At 39.8% G+C, this 22392-nt stretch overlaps 1 protein-coding gene across 3 annotated transcripts in view; it reads right to left on the bottom strand.

The window, feature by feature from the left end:
- LOC121272151 (dual oxidase 1-like) overlaps window positions 1–1835 on the bottom strand; it is a 115289-nt gene extending 113454 nt beyond the window's left edge. For 2 of the 3 annotated variants that reach the window (XM_041178659.1, XM_041178661.1), the window contains exon 1: window positions 1586–1746. The gene's annotated coding sequence lies outside the window, so the exon portion shown is untranslated. Of the gene's footprint in view, window positions 1–1585 lie in introns of all 3 variants that reach the window. The other variant, XM_041178660.1, reaches the window with a different exon arrangement.
- Between the last annotated feature and the right edge of the window lie 20557 nt (window positions 1836–22392).

The raw sequence follows: 22392 nt of genomic DNA, 5'->3' as shown, positions 1-22392 counted from the left end.
CCCAACTACTCTACTTCTGCTGGAAATTCTGTTCTATCACCTACAAGACCGATTCACCTCTTCATGCCTATCTCAACATGTGAAGTCAACACCGCCAGAAAAGTGAAGCACCGGTTTTCAACCCACCAACTTCCATTAAGGATTACCTCTTTGATTCTGGAGTCTGGAACCCACATGAAACAATATTTGTTTGATTATATTTCTTTTCTCTGTGGTCTATGCCCTGTAAATCTTTCTTTTCCTTATTCCTCTTTCCCTGTATGAATGCAAAGGAGACAATGTTGTGACCCTCCTCCTGCATTTTGAGTGTGCAAAAAAAGTAACCCTTTGAGTTCGTCCTATCTTGAGTTTGCTGTGGGATTATTAATAGAAAATTGGATCACACCAAAACCGAGGGTTTGGGAAATATGCCACTGCTTATAAAGGGGAAAGTAAACCACAAACGCCTTTCTGTTTATGGATGGGTGATGAGGGGAAAAAGTGCTGTTTAAATTAACCCCCCATCCTGTCTGTAACTGTTATAATGTAGCAAAACATGGTACACAATCTGCACAAAGCAAAGCCTTACAAACAGCAAGCAAATCTATGTTTTTAGTGATGATGGCTGAAGGATGAGCAGGGGCCAAGGGGATTTTGTCTTAACCAAAAGATGGTACATCTGACAATACAACACTTCCTTAGTCCTGCACTCAAATATCTAAAGTATGTGCTCAAGTCCTGGTTGGGGCATAGAGGTGAGATTGCTACCACTGCACCAAGGCTGTCACTATGGTGTAAGTTTTCAACTCACTGTCTGAGCAAAAAACTGGAGCTCAGCTGTCCATTACAGACACTGCCCATTTAACATTTAGATCAAATTAAATGAAAATCTGGTGATTTTATTGGGTGACTGGCTAACAATGCCAATTTTATGCCGAGATAGCGAGTTCATGCTTGCCAGATCCATCCCCATGATAAAGTCCCACCACCCACTACCTCCCACTAAAACGAGAGAACAAGAAGAGAGAGGCAGGAATAGAAAAGAACAGAGATAGAAAGGAAATGAAAGACAGAGAAAATGAAGAGCAGCAAAGGGTGGCAGAAGAGAAAAGCTGAAGCAGCAGAAGGATAATGGAAAACAGAAACAGAACACCAGGACATGAGATAGAAAGAATATAGGGAGATGGAAAGCAGCAGAGGAGGTGATGAGAGAGAGAAAAAAAGGTAAATAAAGCAGAGGCAGATGATATTTAGAGATTTTACTGGTTCATCCTGAGCAATTTTCTTCACTATATTTTATATAAATGACATGGCATTAACAATGTCAATTTGCGAGTGAAAATGGCTGATTTCCACTGATACTAACTTTAAATATATAACATACAGATGGTGCTATTTTCATATTACAGATAAAATGTCTTAGATTATATTTGTTACTTTTATATTATATCTAAAATTTGTTATAAGTAACTTTTACATTGCATGTGAATTTCACACTTCGCTATAGAAATGACCCTTTGTTCACAACATAAAAAGTTAAAAAATGGTTAAAAATAATGGAATCAAAAGTATTGTAAAGCAGTTTGAAAAGGAGACAAAAACATACCTTGTGAAAACTTGATTGCTATTTGTTATACATGCAGAGCTTCACAAGCATAGGTCACTCATGCTAATTTGTTAAAGTCGATAAAGAAAGATTTGATCTGGGCTGATTTATATTCCTTCCAAAGAAACACAGGAGGAGCTACTGGATTTCATGAAATCTGTGATGACTGTATTGTGACGGTAAAGGAATACTCCTTAGAGGTGGCACTAAATTTATTCCTTTATGACACACTTTGTTCCTTTGTAACTGACTAAACAAAAGTATGCATTCAGCATTTTAATTCAGTTTTTGTGAACCCTCCCCTGTATCCACCCCACATGAAAAATGAGATACTGATTGTCTCAGAGCCATTAGCTTTCTGCCAAAGTAGAAATACTTTTAATCCTGTTTCCCTTTGTGCAATAGTAAATTTTCTGCTTATCTGAATCAATACAATAACCCACATTATCCCAACATTCTGGGCTGAATTTCAAATAAGAGAAGAGTTCTCCTGGTGCCGTGGTTATCATTATTCCCACAATCTATAACACCAGAAAATAACCGATTATTTGATCTGGCATCTCATTCTTGCTAATGGGATCCGGTTGCAGTTTCTGCCCATTGAATAATTACTGAATATCACACTGTAGCCCATTATGTGAAGCACTGCTGTAAAATCACACTTGTTGCTGTGATTCAGTGCATAACACTCCTGCCTCCCACCCAGAAGGCTGTGAGTTCAAGTCCCACTGAAGAAACTTCAGAGCACAAAATCTAGGCTGATATCCCAGCTCATTACTGTTAGGGATGTTGCTAGAATGTTAAACTGAGGTGCTGCCAACTCAGGTGGATAACATGACCTGCCACTATCTTGAAGAAATTATCCTGGTCAAAATTTAGCTATTATTATAATAAAGCGTTATCTGCTCATTACCACATTGTTGTTTGTAGGATCTTTGGTGTGCATAAATTGACTTTTATTTTCTACGGTAACTACACTTCAAAAGTACTTCATTGGTTGTGAAGTGCTGAGATTAGCTGAGATTGTGAAAGGCGTTATACAAATACAGGTCTGGCTTTTGAGGACATGGCACTAGGCATCCATGTGCACGCAGCCAAGGCTACGGGGGCGCAGACAACCTCCTGACCATAGTACTGAAGCCTTGTACTCCAGAACCAGTCACGCCCTTTGCCAAGCTGTTCCAGTACATCTGCAACACTGACAACTACTGAACAATGTGGAAAATTTTCCAGGTATATCTTATCCATAAAAAGCAGGACAAATCCAATAGAACAAATTTCCAGCCCCTCAATCTACTCTCAATCATAAGCAAAGTGATGGAAGAGATCATCAATCGTGCTATCAAGTGGTACTTACTCAGCAATAACCTGCTCATTGATGCCTAGATTGTGCTCCATTTGGCTCAAGACCTCATTAGAGCCTTGGTCCAAACACAGAAGAAGCAGCTGAATTCTGGAAGTCATGTGAGAGTGACTGCCTTTGACATCAAGGCAGCATTTGACTGAGTATAGCATCAAGGAGCCCTAGCAAAATTGAAGTCAATGGCAATCAGGGTGAAAACTCGCCACTGGTTGGATTCATACCTAGCACAAAGGAAGATGGTAATGGTTGTTGGTGGCAAATCATTTCAGCCCAGGACATCGTTGCAAGTTTTCCTTAGAGCATAGGTTGCATTTGCTGTCAATGACGCACATGCACAGTTCTAGTGTTTAAAGAACTCCACAATTTTAAGCCATCACTGTCTATCAGCTGAGGTAGAATATTTATGATTTATCATGATAATGGCCTCCAACAAAATGCATGGGATTCCTACTTCTGCTACTAAGTTTATCTACATTCAAATCACAATCTAACACGCATCCAGTCTGCATGCTAAGAGGTTTGAGTAAGGAAACCAAGCAGCACCTGTTCATTGTGAATCCTAAATATACTGTACCTGAAATTTGCTCCCAATGCCAGGACAGAAATCAGCTCTTTCCTTAGAGAAGTGAGTGGCTCTGAGAAGAGCCTTTGCAATATGCTCGGGCTGTTTTACTTTCTTAGGTTTTGTTGCTTTCACTTTGGGCTTGGCCTTTGATTTTAAAGAAGCTTTCTGGCAGGCTGGGTGCAGCAGAGTGAGGTCTGCACGGACCAGTCAGCACGAGCAGACGGCCATTTTGCATTGACAGGAGACATAGTGCAGGGCATATCCTAGCCCCAGTCACCTTCAGCTGCTTCATCAATGACGTTCCCTCCATCATAAGAAGTGGAGATGTTCAGAACCATTTGCAACTCCTCAGATACTGAAGCAGTCCCGTGACTGCATCCAGTGAGACCTGGACAACATTCAGGCTCGTGGGATCTTGGGAAATTGGTTTTCTGGCAGTTATTCTTCTGTAAAGAGTGCTAGTATTTCCTTATGATTTGGAGTTTTGGTCACATCCTCAAATTATTTGTTTACATTTTTACTGCAAATCATGACACCATATAGCCTCCGCAAAATGGAGATAATTAGGTAATTCAAGCAAGCTGCACATGACTGGAATTAGCACTATTTAACCATCATCTACTCATAACATTTGGATGAAGAAATGATCAATTTGTATTATCTAACTGTCCTCCATTCACCACATTTTGGTGCAGAAGGAATCCCACTTTTAATCGGGAATAAAGCTGTGAAGCTTTGGCCATGAGGTCAGTTTGCTGTATTTGATGGAAACTCTGTTGAAGTAGATTCTGCTTGCTGAGCAGAGTCGTTCTGTACGACTCCTATTTTAAATAGACAGTTTACTAAGTAAATCGATGCCACTGTAACATGGGCTCTGTTTGCTGCCAATCCTGTCATATGACTCGCCCTGTCTCCCGCTCATTGGCTGACAGAATGGGGGTCAATAGTCACTCCGTATATTTTTACTTTGTTGCAAAATAAATCAATTTAAATTGAGTAGCAGTGAATGCGAGAACTGATGCTTCAAAGGGAGCAAATGGCAGTAGAAAAACCACCTGTTATAAAGGATGAGGTTTCCTTATCGGCTTTGGTATTCTTTTCCGATGAATAATCTCCACTTCAATCTTCAATTTTTGTAATAAGACAGCTCTGTCACGAATCGTGCATAACTGTAGCATTATTGTGAAGCATGGGCGCTACAATTCAGCCTAGGAGATGACTCTTGACTGAGGCTGTGATACTTCCTGGAGAAGAGAATTGGTTTGAACTTTTAAACCCATTTACACTCCCAAGTTTAGAATCAGTACAAAGTATTTTTGGCCACACACTGACTTTAACTTATGGAGTGTGAATTCAGCATAAATTCCTTGGAAAATATTTCGGCAGGCATTGATGTCTATTTTTGCCTGGCTACATTCCCACAAAGTAGAATCACAGAATTGTTGCAACACAAAAGGAGGCCATTCAGCCTGTTAATTCAGCCATGTTATCCTTCCCACTCAGTCCCTGCGCAAGTGTCCTCTGCAGCCTCCATTTCTGGTTACTATGGACCCATGGAAGGAAATTTCAAAATATTACGACACATTTTCCACATGTCACAATGTTCATGTGTCATCTCACATAATAATCATAGTTCACATTCAATGCACAATGTGGGAAAAAGGCAATTTGCCTCAAGCAATCTGTAAACATCCTTCCACTATTACCACAGTTTACCACCCTGCAGCCACAAGACAGCACGTAACACAAGTCTCAAAAGTGCACCTGCTCTGTCTCAGGCTTTGTTGCCTCCTGACCGAGCGGTATTTCATGAGGATTTGACACTGACCTTCCCAGTACAGCTCCAATCAGTTCATGGAACACTCTTCTGAGACCTTTCTTTGTCTTTTTCAGTAGAAAAGCATATATGTACTGTAGCATTTAAACAAAAAATTGTCTTAAAAAAATGTTCGAGACCTTTTAAAGTTAATTTAAAAAGTTGCAGGTCACTCACCTCTCAGCACCACCTCTTAGCTGAGTTTATGGCTTTCGATCACAGCTTTTCATAATGGTATGTGATTGGTTAGGAACAGAGGGCACTGGGCACAATAGTGACAGGGTCCCAAATGCAATATTACCGTCACTACAACATTAGGGTTTCGACATGCTAGTGATATGCAGCAAAAAGAATGTGACATGCATAGATAGATAAGAAGCCATTACAGCAATTTCTGGCCCAATCAGCCACGAATGATCAATTGGTCAAGCTTATGACTGTGAACAATGAATGCAGCAAGGGCTGATGACAACTTGTCTTTCTTTGACAAAATTGTACACGTTACTGCATTGATCAAAGTGGAAAAAAATTGTTAAATTTCACAGTAATTACATTTCCTCCTTTTAAATATCCCAGAGCAACTGACATTCTTCCTCATTCTAATAACAAAAAGTTGTTAAAAGGTTTTCCTTGAATATGCTTTGGAAATTTGTTATTTGTATCCCCATGTTCAACTAAGCGCAGTCCAAGAATGGAATCTGCACCTTTCTGGCCTCTATTGCTTTGTGCATCAACTAGAGAAAAGCCAAACATATTACCAGTCACTCGTCTATCAACTTTTTCAGTTCTTGCTCCACCTGTTCCACAAACACTGGGAAACTCTGATCCAGAAGACAGAGTTGCTGGAAAGGACCCAACTCTTCTGTGCTCAATGCTGATTGCTGGTAGGCCAATGGCAGCTTAGGTGATGCCGCTCCCAGCATGGACTCGGGATGAAAAATCCAAGTTATAGAATTGAAACTGTTTTAACACATTTAAATGTTTGTCATTGAATAATGCTCTCTCAAGCTTCTACAGCTTTTACCAGAATGCAATCTATATTAATAAAACCTCAAAATTAACTCTGATTTTCAATTTAAAGTTAATGGAAGATCAGCAGGTCAGACAGCATCAGTGGAGAGAGAAATAGAGTTCATGTTACAGGGCCTTTCTTCAGAGCTAAAGGAAGACAGAAATGCAATAGTTGCAAGTGGAGGGTGGGGTGGGGGAGGACAAAAGGGAAGGTCTATTATAGAGTAGAGGTTAAATGACAAACTATATCATGGTACAAAAGGGCAAAGGGAGTGGTTGTAGTAAAGAAACAAAAGATTTGCCCAAAGTGGGTTTGAAAGGCCGATTAATGAACAGTTGTGTCCAAAAGCAACATCATAAGAAACAAGATTAAGACTGGCACAAGCAATAAGAAGAAACAAAATGACAAGAGTTGATAGTCTGAAATTGTTGAACTCAATGCTGAGTCCAAAAGCTATGAATTGTCTAATCAAAACATCAGATGATGTTCCTTGAGCTTCCATCGGCCTTCACTGGAACACTGCAGCAAGCCCAGTACGGAGAAGTGCAGGTTGGGGAATTGAAATGGCAAGCAACTGGAAGCTGAGCAGAGATGTTCCTCAAAATGGTCACCCAATCTACATTTGGTTTCCCCAGTGTAGAGGAGACCACATTGTGAACAGCAAATACAGTATGCTAAATAGAAAGAAGTACACGTAAACCGCTGCTTCACCTGGAAGGCGTGTTTGGGTCTTGGACTGAGGAGAGGAGTAAAAAGGGCAGGTGTTACATCTCCTGCATTTGCAATGGGAAGGTGTCGTGGGAAGGGCCGCTCTCTTCAGTTCATTCTGAAGAAAAGTCTTTGGCCTGAAATGTTAATGCTGTTTCTCTCCCTCCCCACAGATGCTGCCAGATCGGCTGAGTTTTTCCAGCATTCTCTGTTTTTATTATTTTATGTTAGTAATCTGTCAATATCTTTCCTATAATATCTGAGCTTTACTACCTCCATAAATTGTAAGATGAATATTGTTCATTATTTGTTTGGGAAGTTAACCAACACTTAGGTCATTTCACATTTGTGCCTCCAGTGAAATCCTCCATATAGATGTTTTGATATTGGATGTCTTGTCAGGGCTGCATCATTGTGCCAGCTCCAGTTTAATAACAGGAACCTCCACAGTACTTCAGAAACCAGTGTATACGTGATGTTACAACACAATCACTTACTTTATCATACTGGCCCTTCCGCTTAGCAAAATACAACAGCTTCCTTCATATTAAACTCATGTACCTAAAGCAAGATGATGAGTTGACATTTTTTATCCCTTAGTCACAGCAGCATCAATAATATAACAAGGGAAGTAGACCATTGTTTAATTGAAATTACTACAATTGCTTACGTGTAAAAAATATTGAAACAGTGCATTGATAAAGATCAAAATATTTTGCAACATCACATCATATCTCATGAAATCTCAAACCAGTTTTTAAAGTTTTTATGATTTTGTTGTGTACAATGAAAGTTATCACTAACACACCCCAACCAGAAGAAATATTTCCACAGACTGGAGGAAATTGTCCCACTGACTGCAGAAAATATTGGCACTAAATTACAGTAACTAGAGAAACTGTATGCACAAATGCACAGTAACCAGAGAAAATCCTCCCACTAACACATCGTGATCAGAGAAAATGTTTTCACTGATGCACTGTGACCAGAGGACATGACCGGAGAAAATTTTCTACTGCACAATAACTAGTGACGCTCAGCAACCAATATCCCCGGGCTGTTCTATTTTTGCGTTAACAGTGGTTAATTTTTCTTCTTTTAGTCCACTCTACATATCTGGGAAAAATGCAGGTGATGCATTGTCTTTTTAGCTGAGACTATCCTCAATAAACACAAGAAATGAAACAAGAAGTAAAATAAAAACAAAAAAACTGCGGATGCTGGAAATCCAAAACAAAAACAGAATTACCTGGAAAAACTCAGCAGGTCTGGCAGCATTGGCGGAGAAGAAAAGAGTTGACGTTTCGAGTCCTCATGACCCTTCGACAGAACTTCGCAAGTTCTGTCGAAGGGTCATGAGGACTCGAAACGTCAACTCTTTTCTTCTCCGCCGATGCTGCCAGACCTGCTGAGTTTTTCCAGGTAATTCTGTTTTTGTTTAAGAAGTAAAATACTTAGCTGGAAATCTGAAATAAAAACAGTAAATGCTGGAAATAATCAGCAGGTCTGGCAGCATCTGTGGAGAGAGAAACAGTTAACATTTCAAGGTCAATGGCCTTTCATCAGAACTGGGAAAAGTTAGAAATGTAATTAGTTTTGAGCAAGGGGTGGGTGGGAAAAAGTACAAAAAGGTCTGTGATAGGGTGGAAGACATGAGAGAATAAATGACACAGAAGTTACAGAGCCAAAGGAAATTGTGATGGGCAAGAGCAAGTGTGCTGCTGTCAGAAAACAAAAGTTAGACAACAATCAAAACATGCAAAAATCCAAGGAAACAAAACTATGAGGTCAGAGACTATGATCTGAAATTGTTGAACTCCCCTGGAAGGCTGTTAAGTGTAACCGAAAGGTGAGCTGATAGAGGATACTTATCATCTCCCAAGTCACTGGAGTCTAGACACATAGCACCTACTCGTCACTAGGTATAGGTGCCGATCTTGGTAGTAGTTGTGGTTTGGTAAGATTTGTGTAGGGACAGAAAAGGGTCAATTTCCTTAACACTGAGAAACTGTTAACTTTTTCGATCTAAATTGAGAATGATCATCTTGCTTTTGAGTAACTTGTCACATATCTTGACTTTCAAAACGAAGGGTCCAAGCAATAGGCAATAGATTATAGAATAATGTTCTGATGAAGAGACATTTGGACTCGAAACATTAACTATGTTCCTCTCCGCAGATGCTGACAGACCTACTGAGTTTTTCCAGGTATTTTTGTTTTTGTTCTAGATTTCCAGCATCCGCAGTCTTTTGCTTTTATCTTTGGAATAATGTTTGTTTCCTGGCTACATGAAACAAAATAGAAATGAGTCCTTTTCATTATTATCTTTCTAATTCTTGCTTTCACTTTCTCCTAACTATTTCCCTTTTTCATTGACTACCCTTTATCCTCTTCTCTCCTTAATTGTTGCATCAGCAAGTTTGGAACTGATGTAGGACTTAAAGGAAAAGATGTTAAAAATAGGTAATATATGACATAGTGAAAGCAAGAAGTAAATAAAGAAAGCTAGCTTGCACTTATGAACAGACTTAAATTACTTAAAATCTAATTCCTTTTGAACTTTATGCGTTGTTGCTGTGCAGACAAAGGTAACACACAAATAAGATACCACTGCCATAAATAAGATGACTTTTTAAACTTCTGGGTGAGTTTCATATTTGGCACCCTAAGCTTTCATGAACTGAACCTTGCTAGTCTTTATCACACCCAGACTGGGCTCAAGCCTTCACAGCAAAGCCTATCTGCGTTTTGATGCTAAAACATGAGTCTCAGTCAGAAGATCACTTTTGGCTTTCAAAAGCAATTTTAAATTGCCCTCCTGGACTGCAAAATGTCATACTGCTGCAACTCCATTGGGACAAGATAGAAGAAGGAGTTTCACTCCATCAAATCTACTCCTTTCTGAGAGTACTGCTGTCTATACTGAGCTTCAAAAATTTGAAAAGGATTTGATTCAAGGATACAGATTTGATACATAGTAAAAAGAGGAAGGCATCTCGTTCACTGCCTCTACATACCTTTACCAGTTGTTTGATAGATATCCTACCCTCAGGAAGGGCACTTTGCATTACTGTTTGCCCCTCCTCTGTGTCTTGTCCCCGTCATTAAAAGATAAAAAAAAAATCTTAAAATGCTGAAATTAATGGCAGCCACATTATGCAGGAGTGTCATGTGGCAAGTGGTAAGTCAAACCTTTGTACCAATTATGTAGATGGCATCTGTACCACGCACAGCTAATCTCAGCAGTGCCAGTGCTGCAATTGTTACTGACTTTAAACTAGAGCTCACCTTACAATATGAAGGATGCCTGTGCAGATCAAAAAAAAGACACACAAGAAACTGAGAGGTGATTCTTTGGCTGGCTTTCCTTTCCCTGTGGATACCAGCTGATTACAGCCTCCTCGCACCAGCACAGCTGACACTGGGGCCTCAAAGGAGCAGTCAGTGCAAACCCATTGCTAACTAATTTGTATGCACTATACATCGAAATGTCAGCACATTTAGGCCACTGTAAATGCCTATGTTGTCATGGCTTTGCATAATTCATGTCCTGAGGGGAAATTCTTTGAATAAAACTGATGGCAAAATTGCCTAGCAGTTACTATCCAATCATGGGAGAAGCCGTGAGCCTATGAACTTTTCTTTTGAATGTATATCCACTCATTCTGCCTTCAATGAGAATGGATTTTTTTTAACTTCAAGGTGATTCTAGGCAACAATTATTCAGTTCAGATGGATGAATGGAATTAGGTATTCAAGATGTTTTTGGACTTTCAGCATTTAGTTATCCAACATACATAATCCCTGACCATGTTCCAGATTTAAGCAAAGGTTATTATTCACTCACCAGCATTTAATACTTTCCTGGAACAAAAACAAATTTGAAACGTCAATCCTCTGGAGTGAAATGCAACATAGAAAAATGAGAACACGCAGGTCCACCAGCTCAGCTGCACTTGTCCTGACATAGCAAGAATTTAGGAAAAAGAAAAGATTCATGACTGAGTCATTTTCTCCAGCACATACAAAAGGTGCAGATGTCAATGCCTTGCATTCAAGCAACATGACTGAAAATTTCACATGTAGGATTTGAACAATGGCGACAACTTTGTAAACAAACTGCCATGCGTAGACCATGCTGGGATTTCTATAGACACCTCAGGCTGTATGGTTCACAATGAATATCTGCATTGAATACTAATTGTATTATAATTGTACTGAAGCACCTCAGAGTGCAACATGATGTATGTTGATAACTCCAATACCATTGCACTGTCTGATTGTCTGTAATGACCACATTGAAATGATTATAATATTCATTGATTGTATTGAAACACCTCGTGGTTCATGTGTAAAAGTTGAATCTGATTGCACTTTTTGTGATGGCGATTGAGAAAAGTTTTGTAATGGTCTTCCAGATATTTTATGAATTATTTTTCCAAAAAAAAACTGCTGTGCGTGGACCCTCGGTACGCAAACACCAAGTGTCACTACACGCTGAGGTTCTACCTGTCCCCGGTGTTGCGAAGGATGGGTCTGGCCACGCTGCCGCGGAACACTCCAAGTAGTTGGACCGTGCCGTACCACCTGTCCCTCGTGGAAAAATTTATGCAGAGAAACACCTTTGACCAGAAAAACATCAGGTAGTGGTTGGCAAGTGAATTCTTAGAGGCCCTGCGGGAAAAGGAGATGCTGGATACTGCCGGATGGTTCCCCGAGCAGACTGTCAAAGTCATTTGGCAGAACACCTTATCGCCAGAACTTTCCAACAAGCAACAAGACATAGCTTGGCTGGTGGTGAGAAAGGCCTTCCCCGTCAGACCCTTCCTACACGCCAGGAGTCTTAGCCCCTCTGCACGTTGCCCTTGAGGTGGCTGTGCTGGGGAAGAGACGGTTGTTCATCTCCTTATGGATTGTGCTTTTGCAAAGGTCTGGAGAGAGATGCAGTGGTTTCTGTTGAGGTTCATCCCGAGCAGTTCTGTGACACAGGACTCTGTGCTCTACGGGTGTTCCCAAGGACACACACAGAAACAAATATCAACTGCAGCTGGAGGATCATCAACTCGGTAAAAGACACTCTTTGGCCTGCCCGAAGCTTGTTGGTCTTCCAGCGCAAAGAGTTGTCGCTGACCGAGTGTTGCAGACTGGCACATTCCAAGGTCCAGGACTACATGCTTAGGGACGCACTAAAGCTTGGGGCAGCCGCTGCAAAGGCTCAATGGGGAAAGGTCACTGGCTAAGACCTTTCTGCCATAATGCACCGAGGGGATGGGAAAGGTATAGGCCCCTCAGGCTGTACAAGTCACAATAAATGTATGTAGTGAATACTAAATGTAACATAATGGTATTGAAGCACTGCAGAGTGCAACATGATGTACATCAATAAGTCCAATACCATTGCGCTGACTGTACCATACCATATTGAAAAGACTGTAATATTCATTGATTGTATTGAAACACCTCATGATTCATGTGTAAAAGCTGAAAATGATTGTACTTTTTGTGATGGCCATTTAGAAATGTTTTGGAATGTTCTTTCAGATATTTTGTGAATAAAGTATATTTTTTGAAATAAAAAAAAACAAATTGAACTCCAGCCAGATGTTTACTATGGACCATCTCAGCTCATGAAACAAAACCTCAGTCCTTTTCCACATAAAGCATGGATAATCTATAATGAAAAAAATTGCAAGCCTTTCCTGACTGTGCAATTAATTATCTAACAAAAATAACAAATTATTTTCTGCATTATTGCAGACATCGAAGAGCAGTCAGAGTGCTCATTCTCACTTATGTCCTCTTTAAACATTTACTTTTTTTGTTCTTGGGCTGAGAGGGAAGTAGCAAGGCTCCATTTACTACTTTTCCCTGGCTGGTCTTGCGCTGGTCATGGCCTTGTTCTTGAGCTGCTGTAGTCTTTGTGATAATGGTGCTCTTGCAATGGCATTAAGTAGGGAATTCAAAGGGGATGACCAAATGAAGGCAAAGCAATGGTAATGCATGCCCAAATCAGGATGGAGCGTGACTTGAAAGGGAAATTTGGAGATATGGATGGACTACAATGCTGCTTTTGTTCTTCTCAGTGGGCAGAGTTTACAAGGAAACCAAGTGCCGTCGATGCAACCTTGAGTGAGTTGATGCAGTGCATCCTGTAGTTGTGCGTACTGCACTGGTAGAGCAGAGAGTGAATATTAAGTCAAGTGGTGAGGCACCAATTACATTAACTGCTCTGTCCTGGATGGTGTTGAGCTTCTTGAGTGTTGATAGTTGTTGCACATACCCAGTGCTGAGTATTCCATCTTGTACCTGACCTGAGCATTGTAAACGATGAAGATGATTTTAGTGGTCACAAGGTAAGTTTTCTCCTAATGGCATATATGCACCAATGTTATCTGTCGCTTGACACCTCAAGTCTTGATGTCATCCAGGAGCTGTTGTAGGTTGGCTTTATTATCAGAAGAACTCTGAATGAAGCTGAAACTGTGAAACCATCAACAAACAGCCCCTTTCCTGAAATATGACAGGGAGTCATCAATGGAGCAACTGAAGATTACCAAGGAACTCTACAGTGATATGCCGGTGCTCCAACAACCACACCACCTTTCTCTGCGTCAGACCATTACTCCTGCTATTGAAGAGCTTACCCTCCAACCCCTATTGAGTTCACCTTTGCTGCTCATGGTAATCATTTCAGACATCACAAGTGGATTTCTTCAAAGCTAATAAAAGGTAAAAGTAATCTGAATAATCTCGGCAGCTTTCACAAACTCGGTCATATGCCCTTCATATGGAAAAGGCTGGGGTTGATGAATATTATAGAGGATTGCGAGCAGTTTAGTACTTAGTGCTCTTGCTGAGGTGGTAGCTTAAAGTACAGGCATGAAAACGTAACAGCTGGGATCACTCACCAACACTAACACGAATAGCAATGCTTCTCACACTGTGCAGCTTTTAACGCGAGCTACTCTGTAACACCACTTGCAGATAAGTTGCTTGTCAGTGGTTTAAGAGATTTCACAGGTACAGGGCATTCATGTTATTGAGAGGGGCCATCTTGAAAATTTTGATAGCATGTTAACGTTACACACCTACACATAATCTTAAAAAGTTTCAGGTAGATTCAGCTCAATCATGGTGTTATAACATTAAATTGCAGCAAAATAAACACAAGTGGGGCTATTTTGCCCTTTGCTAACTGACCTCTAGCTCCAAACTTCCTGAGTGGCTCATGTCTGTTGGCTGAATCAACTGTAGAGCTTGGTTCTGATTTTTGCCATCAGGGTTCTGTACATCGATATACTGAAGGAGCTTCTGCACACAGTTAGAGCAGTGTTCCAGTGCTTGCTTATGCAAATCTCCACTGAACTGTACTCGAAACATACGGCTTTCATTCTAGAGGAGGGCAAAACGTGAACAAAGGAGGATTTTAAATGCACTTTCCAAAATTAAAATCTGTTTGGCAGAATAGAATAGTTCTGACTTACTATAGGTAAACTAAAAACAGGTCAAAGTTCCTTGAGATCAAATTTGTTCAGATACTCTACAATTGGGCAGTGATTACCAAGGAAGGTGCATTTATTAAGTTGCCAAACAGGTTGATTAACCAACTGCGGTTTGCAGTTTTCTAACACACGTCAATGGTAAGAATGGGAGAGATTCCTGGTCAGCCATGTGATGGAAAGAAAATTGAGTCCATGCCATCATTATCTATAGCTCCATGCTACAACAAGTCCCAGCAACTCAGACTCCCTTGGTGAACTGTAACACACCGTCACTCTACTATTTGTAAACAGAAATTTTTAAAATTTTTTAAGTCTTAGATATCGCAGCATTAAATCTCAAATTATTTTAATTCTTCACTAAGTTTTTATTTTCTCTGAGGTAGATAAAATGACAGGCAGATAAAATGATATATTATGCATTTGTCTGCAGTACAAAGATATTTAAGCGATTATTTTTATCAGGGTGATCCCACGTAGGGAAAACAATAGTTATGAGGAAAGACTTCAGATTCTGGAATTATTTCCATTTGAGCAGAGAAAGCCAAGAAATAACAAAACAATGGTTCGTATTTTCAAAGTACTTTTCACAACAATAGTAACTCCCAATGTGTATTATTGCTAATGAAGTACTTTAGAAAAGTAGTCACTGTTGAAAAATAAGAAACATGGATGCCAATATAGTAGGAAAGTGGAGACTGAATAAAGCCCTTTAAAACATAAAAGGTTCTGATAAGAGTGAAGAGAGAGCAACTACTTCCTGCTGGTTGGGGAATCAACAACAGAGGCTCATCAATTGTTCCTAAGAGTAAGAAGCGAGGTTAGAAGGAACATATTAATGCAGTGGGTTATTGGACCACAGAATGCTTTGCCAAAGTGCAGAGGTAGAGATCACTGCATCTTTTGTATGAAAATTTGATAAATATTTGAGTCAGAGGAAGATACAGGACAACTGGGAGAGAAGGGCAATGGGATTTGTAGTGGATTGCTCAAAGTGTTGCGACAGACACAATAGGGTGAAATTCATTTTTCATGGAGACACAAAATATAGCCTGTTATATATCCTACCTAATTTTCAATGGAGTAGAAAATGTGGAAGGAGTCGCCAATCCATTATTGGATTTTGCAAATACTGTAGTTGAACTTCAACCCCATTGGAACAAATGGTCCTGATCTGTGCTGTAAAAGTTCAATAGTTACAACAAAATATAACGGAAGCTAATGGAATAAAAGGGACAGTAGCAACATGGATAAAATGTCTGAGTGATAGGAAACGTAAGCGTAATGGATGTTTCTCAGACTGGAGAGAGGTTTGTAGTGGAGATCCCCAGAGATCAGTATTGGCAGGCTTGCTCTTCCTGATATACATTAACGACCTAGATCTTGATGTACAGGGCACAATTTTAAAATTCGCGGATGATACAAAACTCAGAAGTATTGCAAACTGTGAGGATAGTGTAGAACTTCAAAAGGACAGAGGCAAGTTGGTGGAACTGGCGGATAAATGGCAGATGAAGTTCAATATGGAGAAGTGTGAAGTGATACATTTTGATAGGAAGCACGTGGAGGGACAATATGAAATAAAAGGTACAATTCTAAAGGCAGTGCAGAAGCAGAGGGTCCTGGATATATATCACTGAAGGTGGCAGGAGAGGTTGGGAGTGTGATTAATAAAGCATACAACATCCTAGGCTTTATTAATAAATACAAGGGCAAGGAGGCTCTTAGTCAAAGAGGCTATTACATTTGTATAAAACACTGGGTGGCACTCAACTGGAATATTGCAATCATTATTGGAACCATTGGACCACTTCAGGAAAGATGTGAAAGCATTAGAAAAAGTACAGAAAACATTCACAAGAATGGTTCCAGGGATGAGAAGCATCAGTTACGTTGATAGATTGGAGATGGGACTGTTTTCCTTGGTGAAGAGAGGCCGAGAGAAGATTTGATAGAGATGTTCAAAATCATGAGGGGGTCTCGACAGAGTAAATACGGAAAATTAGTTCCCGCTTGTTGAATGACTGAGAATGAGAGGATACAGATTTAAAGTAATGGGCAAAAGAAGCAATAGTGACATGAGGAAAAATTTTTCCGTGCAGCAAGTGGTTAGGATCTGGAAAGCACTGTCTCAGAGCGTGATGGAGGCAGATTCAAACAAAGCACTCAAAAAGGAATTAGATTGTTATCTAAAAGGAAGAATGTGCAGGGATACATGGAGAAGGCAGGAAAATGGCACTAAGTGAGGTGGTCATTCAGAGAGCCAGTGCAGATATGAAGGAGTGAATGGCTTCCTTCTGTGTTGTAACAGTTCTGTGATTCTGTGAATCATTTATATGATACTAAGTTTTAATAAAATACTTATTAATTGCTGTAACTTAACATAAAACTTCCATGGAGCTGAATTTCAAGGCACAATACAGTCAAGGAAAACTGAGTCACTTTATGCAATGCTGCACTTGGTGCTGGTAAAGTATTGTTAAATTTAAAAAAGGATATTAAAATAATAAAATAAAAGGTTCCAACTTGATCTGCAGATTAAAAAGCAAGTAAAAACACTTTAAATGCTGGAAATCGGAATCAAAAAAAATACTGGAAACCTCTGACTAATGTAGCTATTTTCACATTCTTTGCTTCTCTTCGCTCTTGAATTTCCATTGCCTGGTATGAAGTTTATCTCACAAGGTTTTCCAATGGGGCTTTCTCTCTCTTTTCTTTCACCTTCTCTTTATTCCAATTCTGTTACAATCTTTTATTTTTTCAGTTCTGAAGGGAAGATGGAAGAAAAGAGAGAGAAAGTCCCAGTGGAAAACCTTGCGATAAATTTTAAACTAGGCAAATGGAAATTCAAGAGCAAAGAGTGTGAAAATAGCTACATTAGTCAGAGGCAACCCAAGAGATGATGGTGAGATTGATTAAAAGCTTATCCATCAAGTTTAAAATTAAAACAAGGAAGCTGGTAAAATAGGATAGGTCCCAAAGGTCCTTTAAAACTGACCTGCAACTTCTTACCTTAACTTTAGACCCAAGGAGCACACAATCTGCTCTACGTACTGCTTTTCACTATTTGTGAGCTTCAATCAAGGAAAATCCTTCCTGAAAAATTAAGGACATCAGCAAAATTCTCAGTGGACCTCGTGCAGCATGGGAAATTAGAACAATGGTTTGAGTTGGAATACGTTCCAGATGAAGGTCTGTAAATTTCCATTTTCTGTATTTGGCTAACAACCCAGAAGGCCTGAGCTAATGATCCAGGGACATGAGTTCAAATCCCACCATGGCAGTTGAGGAATTTAAATTCTATTAATTAAATAAATCTTACCCATGGGTTCAGACCCACAGCAGCGAGGTTGACCCTTAACTCCCCTCTGACATAGCCAAGTGAACCTCTCAGTTGTATTCAAGAAGGTGGCTCACCACCACCTTCTCAGGGGCAATAAATCAATAAATGTTGGCCTTGCCAGTGCCACCCACATCCCATGAATGAATAAAAAAAAGTTTAAAGATCTATATGAAATAAGTTTCAGGACTTATAACCCAGTTGTTAGCAGGCATGAATACATGGCTACTGAAGTGCATTGGATGAAGGTGTATTGAGTTTAATATCCATGCAGTGCAGTTCAATAAATCTGGTAATATGTGGTTGATGCTGGAATTATCGTGAAAGTTGCCAGATCGTTATAAAAACCCAAACAATTCACTAATGTCTGGGAAAAGTGACTTTTATTCTAGTCTCACAGTGAGTACTCTTAAAGCTGTTTTTTTAAAAAAAGCATACACAGGTGTTTGGATTTATAAAAGGTATCATAAAAATGCAAGAAAGGCATGATGCCACTCCTTCACGTAAGTCAGTGGTTAGCCCCCAGCTAGAGTGCTTTGTCCAATTCTGAGTATCAATTTGGGAAAAGATGTCAAAGTTTTGGAGAGGGTGCAGAAGAAACCTAGAGAACCAGATGTGCTGAAATGTATAAACACTAAGGTGTCCCTGTAGGTTTAAATGAGGAGTGCTGAAGCTAGAAGTTCAAGATTGGCAGGTTAGTAAGCGAACTGACCCAACTTTCAGGACCGTCTATATGCATATTGTATTATATATCGGATTTCACAATTTATAATCTCTATTGCCAATGATAAAAACTGCTTATACTATTGTATTGGTGGGAATTATACATCTACTCAAATTTAGATTGGAACATGATGACTATTTAAAAAGTAATATAAAAGGAAACAGGAAAATGGGATTAGTTTGGACAACTGCAGTGGAAGCACTGGCTTCTCGGCTGCAATTGCTCTGACACTTCCAAATGTTTATACGTAAAAGTAAATGTTGCATTAATCGATGAAAGAGAATATTAAACTAATAAAAGTATTTATTTTCAACATTTGAAATTAATCTATCTACATTAAAATAAATAAAAATAAAGGAACACTGTTTAGAGAATGCAATATATGTTATTTTAATGCTTTGAGTGTATTTTCTCTATTTACAGACTTAGCACCAGAACAGTCTTCTGCTGGGTCTCTATATTTGGAACAACATCCTGGAGCTGTCTTTGGAACACTCGAGTTCATCTGAAGGGCTACAGGTATGGAGAGGGAGGATAACCCTGAGTTTCTCAACAAGTCAAGCCGCACATTGTGCAATTTTGTCATGTCGCTGTATACCAGGGTGTTGTCTGACTGCACAGTGTCATTGGCATTTTGATTGTACAGATAAAGCAGGGAAACAACCTTTTCTATTTTGCTTTCAGTACGTGCAGGGGGTTAAGGGGTCAGTGTCAGTCAGTGGAATGTTGTAACTCTCTAATTTGCTGGAGGTGTTCTGGCTTGTATAGAGGTGATCTATGGAGGATCCTACCACAGGTATGCTTTGCAGCATAGTATAAGATTTGAATCGCAGGACTTGTCTTCAGAACCTCTGACACAGTCCAAACTCAAGTGTCCTCATCATCCCTACTGCACACCTCTGGTGCAAATGAGGGAAACTGGATTGTGGAAGAATTTTTTGTGCAGGTATGAAAGTACGCTTTCATTAACTGACATGTTATGTATGAACTGACTTCTTTCTCCTGCAAGGCTGATCAGAGGAAGGATAATTAATTTATTTACTTCAAGCATGGCACACAGATATGAATACAGATTATCCATGTGATGTGCACAACTTCACTTATTATTATGCAAGATTTCATGAATATGCAAAGGATGCTATTATTTCTTACTGATGAATAATCTTAAAAGCACTGCACATACTATTTAGCAGAGCTTGGCTTAACAGAAACATGCAGGCTCCCTTGCCTGGTAAGCATAAGTAGTTATCAATCCTTTCTCCATCTTTACTGTGGAGCGGGTTGGTGGGGAGGCGGGGACAGTGTGTAGTTGTGTTCACGGAAAATTTTTGTTACCACTAGCGACATTATATTTAGCCAGATGCTAATTACTGATATGGTTCCCACTCTCTACGTTTCTCACCTCTTCAGAACTCTGCTTCATTCTCACAATTCTTTTGTGGTTTGTTTTCATGCTAAACAAATTATGCTTGGATTTGAGGTCTCATTCAATATAAACCATCCTGTTTCAATAAAAATCAACCATCACTGCCACTACAGAAACAATGTGACAACGATCGCCATTTCAAACATTATTTCAGATTTCTCACACTCAGAATAACAAGTCAGGTTCATTTACATTTGTATTGGCTGATGTTACCCCCTTTTGAAAGATATGTTTGAATACCTTCAACCAATAGCTAACTGGATATTTTTAATTACCCACCATGGTAATTTATCAAAGATGACAAGATAATTACAGATGATGAAAGCCATTTGACCCGCTTGAGTTCATCCAGTTGGAAAAAAGCTGTCGAAAAGAAAGACTTGCATTTATTTAGCGTCTTTCACAGCTTTAGGACACCCCAAAGCACTTTATAGCCAATTAAGTCCTTTTAAAGAGTCGTCATTGTTGTAATGTGGGAACCATAACAGCCAATCTGTGCACAAGCAGCTCCAAAAGCAGCAATATGATAATGACCAACAATAACTTATATCCAAAATAAAAAGCAAAACATTACAGATGCTGGAAATCCAGATTAAGAACAGAAAGCCCTGGAAGTATTCAGCAGGTCTGGTAACATCTGTGGAGGCAGAAACAGAGTTAATGTTTCAGATTAAGTACCTTTCTTCAGGACTTCAAACCTTAAATATTAACTGTTTCTCTCTCCACAGGTGCTGTCAGGCCTGCTGAGTACTTCCAAACTTTTCTGAACTTATACTAAAATAGTGTCCTTAACATAATGAAATGTCCCATGGCACTTCACAGGAGTATTATAAAACAAAGTGTGACACCGAGCCACATAAGGAGATATTTGGTCAGATGACCAAAAGCTTTGTCAAAAGAGGCAGGTTTTAAGAAGTGTCTTATATGTGAAAAAGAGAGGCAGAGAGATGTGGAGAGGGTGTTCCAGAGCTTGGAGCCTAGGCAATTGAAAGCGCATCCACCATTGGTGGAGCAAATATGATTGTGAATACACAAGAGGCCAGAATTAGAGGGACAAAGATATCTCAGGGAGTTGTGGGATCAGAGATTACAGAGCTAGGGAGGGACAAGGCCACAGAGGAATTTGAAAACAAGGATACAAATTTTAAAATTAAGATGTTGCTTAATGGACCGGGAGCCAATATAGATGAACAAGCACAAAGGTGCTAGGTGAACGGGACTTGACTGTGTGTTAAGACACTGGCACCAGAGTTCTGGATTATCTCAAGTTTATGGAGGATAGAATATGGGGGACCCGCCAGATGCATGTTGGAACAGTCAGAGTTTCATCAGCAGATGAGCTGAGGAGGGGTGAAACCAAGCAATGTTATGGAGGTGTAAAGAGCCAGTCTTAGAGATGGCACGAACATGAAATCAGAAGCTCGTCTCAGGATCAAATATGTCACCAAGTTTTCAAACAGACTGGCTTAATCTTAGACAATCATCATGGAGAGGGATGGAGCTGATAGTTAGGGAATGTAGTTTGGAGCGAGAACCATAATCAAAGGCTTCAATCCTCCCCGTATTTAATTGGAGGACATTTCTGTTCATCCAGTACTGGATGTCAGATAAGCTGTGTGAGAATTTTGAAACAGTGGAGGAATTGAGGGAGGTGGTGGTGACGTAGAGCTTGGTGTCGTCAGCACACATCTGAAGACTAACGCCATGCCTTCGGATGATGTCACCAAGGGGCAGCATGTAGATGAGAAATAGAAAGGGACCAAGGATTGATCTCTAGGGGATCACCAGAGGTAATAATGCAGGAGCAGCAGGAGAAGCAAGTCATTGCAAGTGTTTCTCTGGCTATAGTTAGCTAGGTAGGAATAGAAACAGCTGAGAGCAGTTCCACCCAGCTAGACAACAGTGGAGAGGCATTGGAGGAGGATGCTGTGGTCAACCGCGTCAAAGGCACAAACTGGAAAAGTACCTTAGAGCAAAACAGTCTTCCCTAAATCATTCTGCCTCTGCACAGAAAAACATCCAGTGTTGTAGATTGTGTCAGTGCACATAAGAAGGCATGAGAGGCAGACAAATGCAGGCATCTCGGTAATGCCCTTGTCATATTAAAAGTTTATTTTTTTAATGCATGTGCTGTAGCGATGATCATTATGGTTTCTGTTTCTGAAGGTCAACATAATCCCTCTTATAGGCAGCAGTATGTCACAACAAAGGACTACTCTATATGTAAAATACATTGAGCCAGGTCTTTTTTTTTCATTTATGATTGCATATCAGAAAGTCATTAACTGCCTTAGAAAGGTAGTTTGTAAAACTTTCACAATTGTACCTGGGTTTGGTTACCTCCAAGTGGAAAC

Source organism: Carcharodon carcharias, chromosome 32 (genome assembly GCF_017639515.1).
Source record: "Carcharodon carcharias isolate sCarCar2 chromosome 32, sCarCar2.pri, whole genome shotgun sequence".
In the NCBI taxonomy this organism is placed as follows: domain Eukaryota; kingdom Metazoa; phylum Chordata; class Chondrichthyes; order Lamniformes; family Lamnidae; genus Carcharodon; species Carcharodon carcharias.
This window is presented reverse-complemented; position numbering and strand designations above follow the sequence as displayed.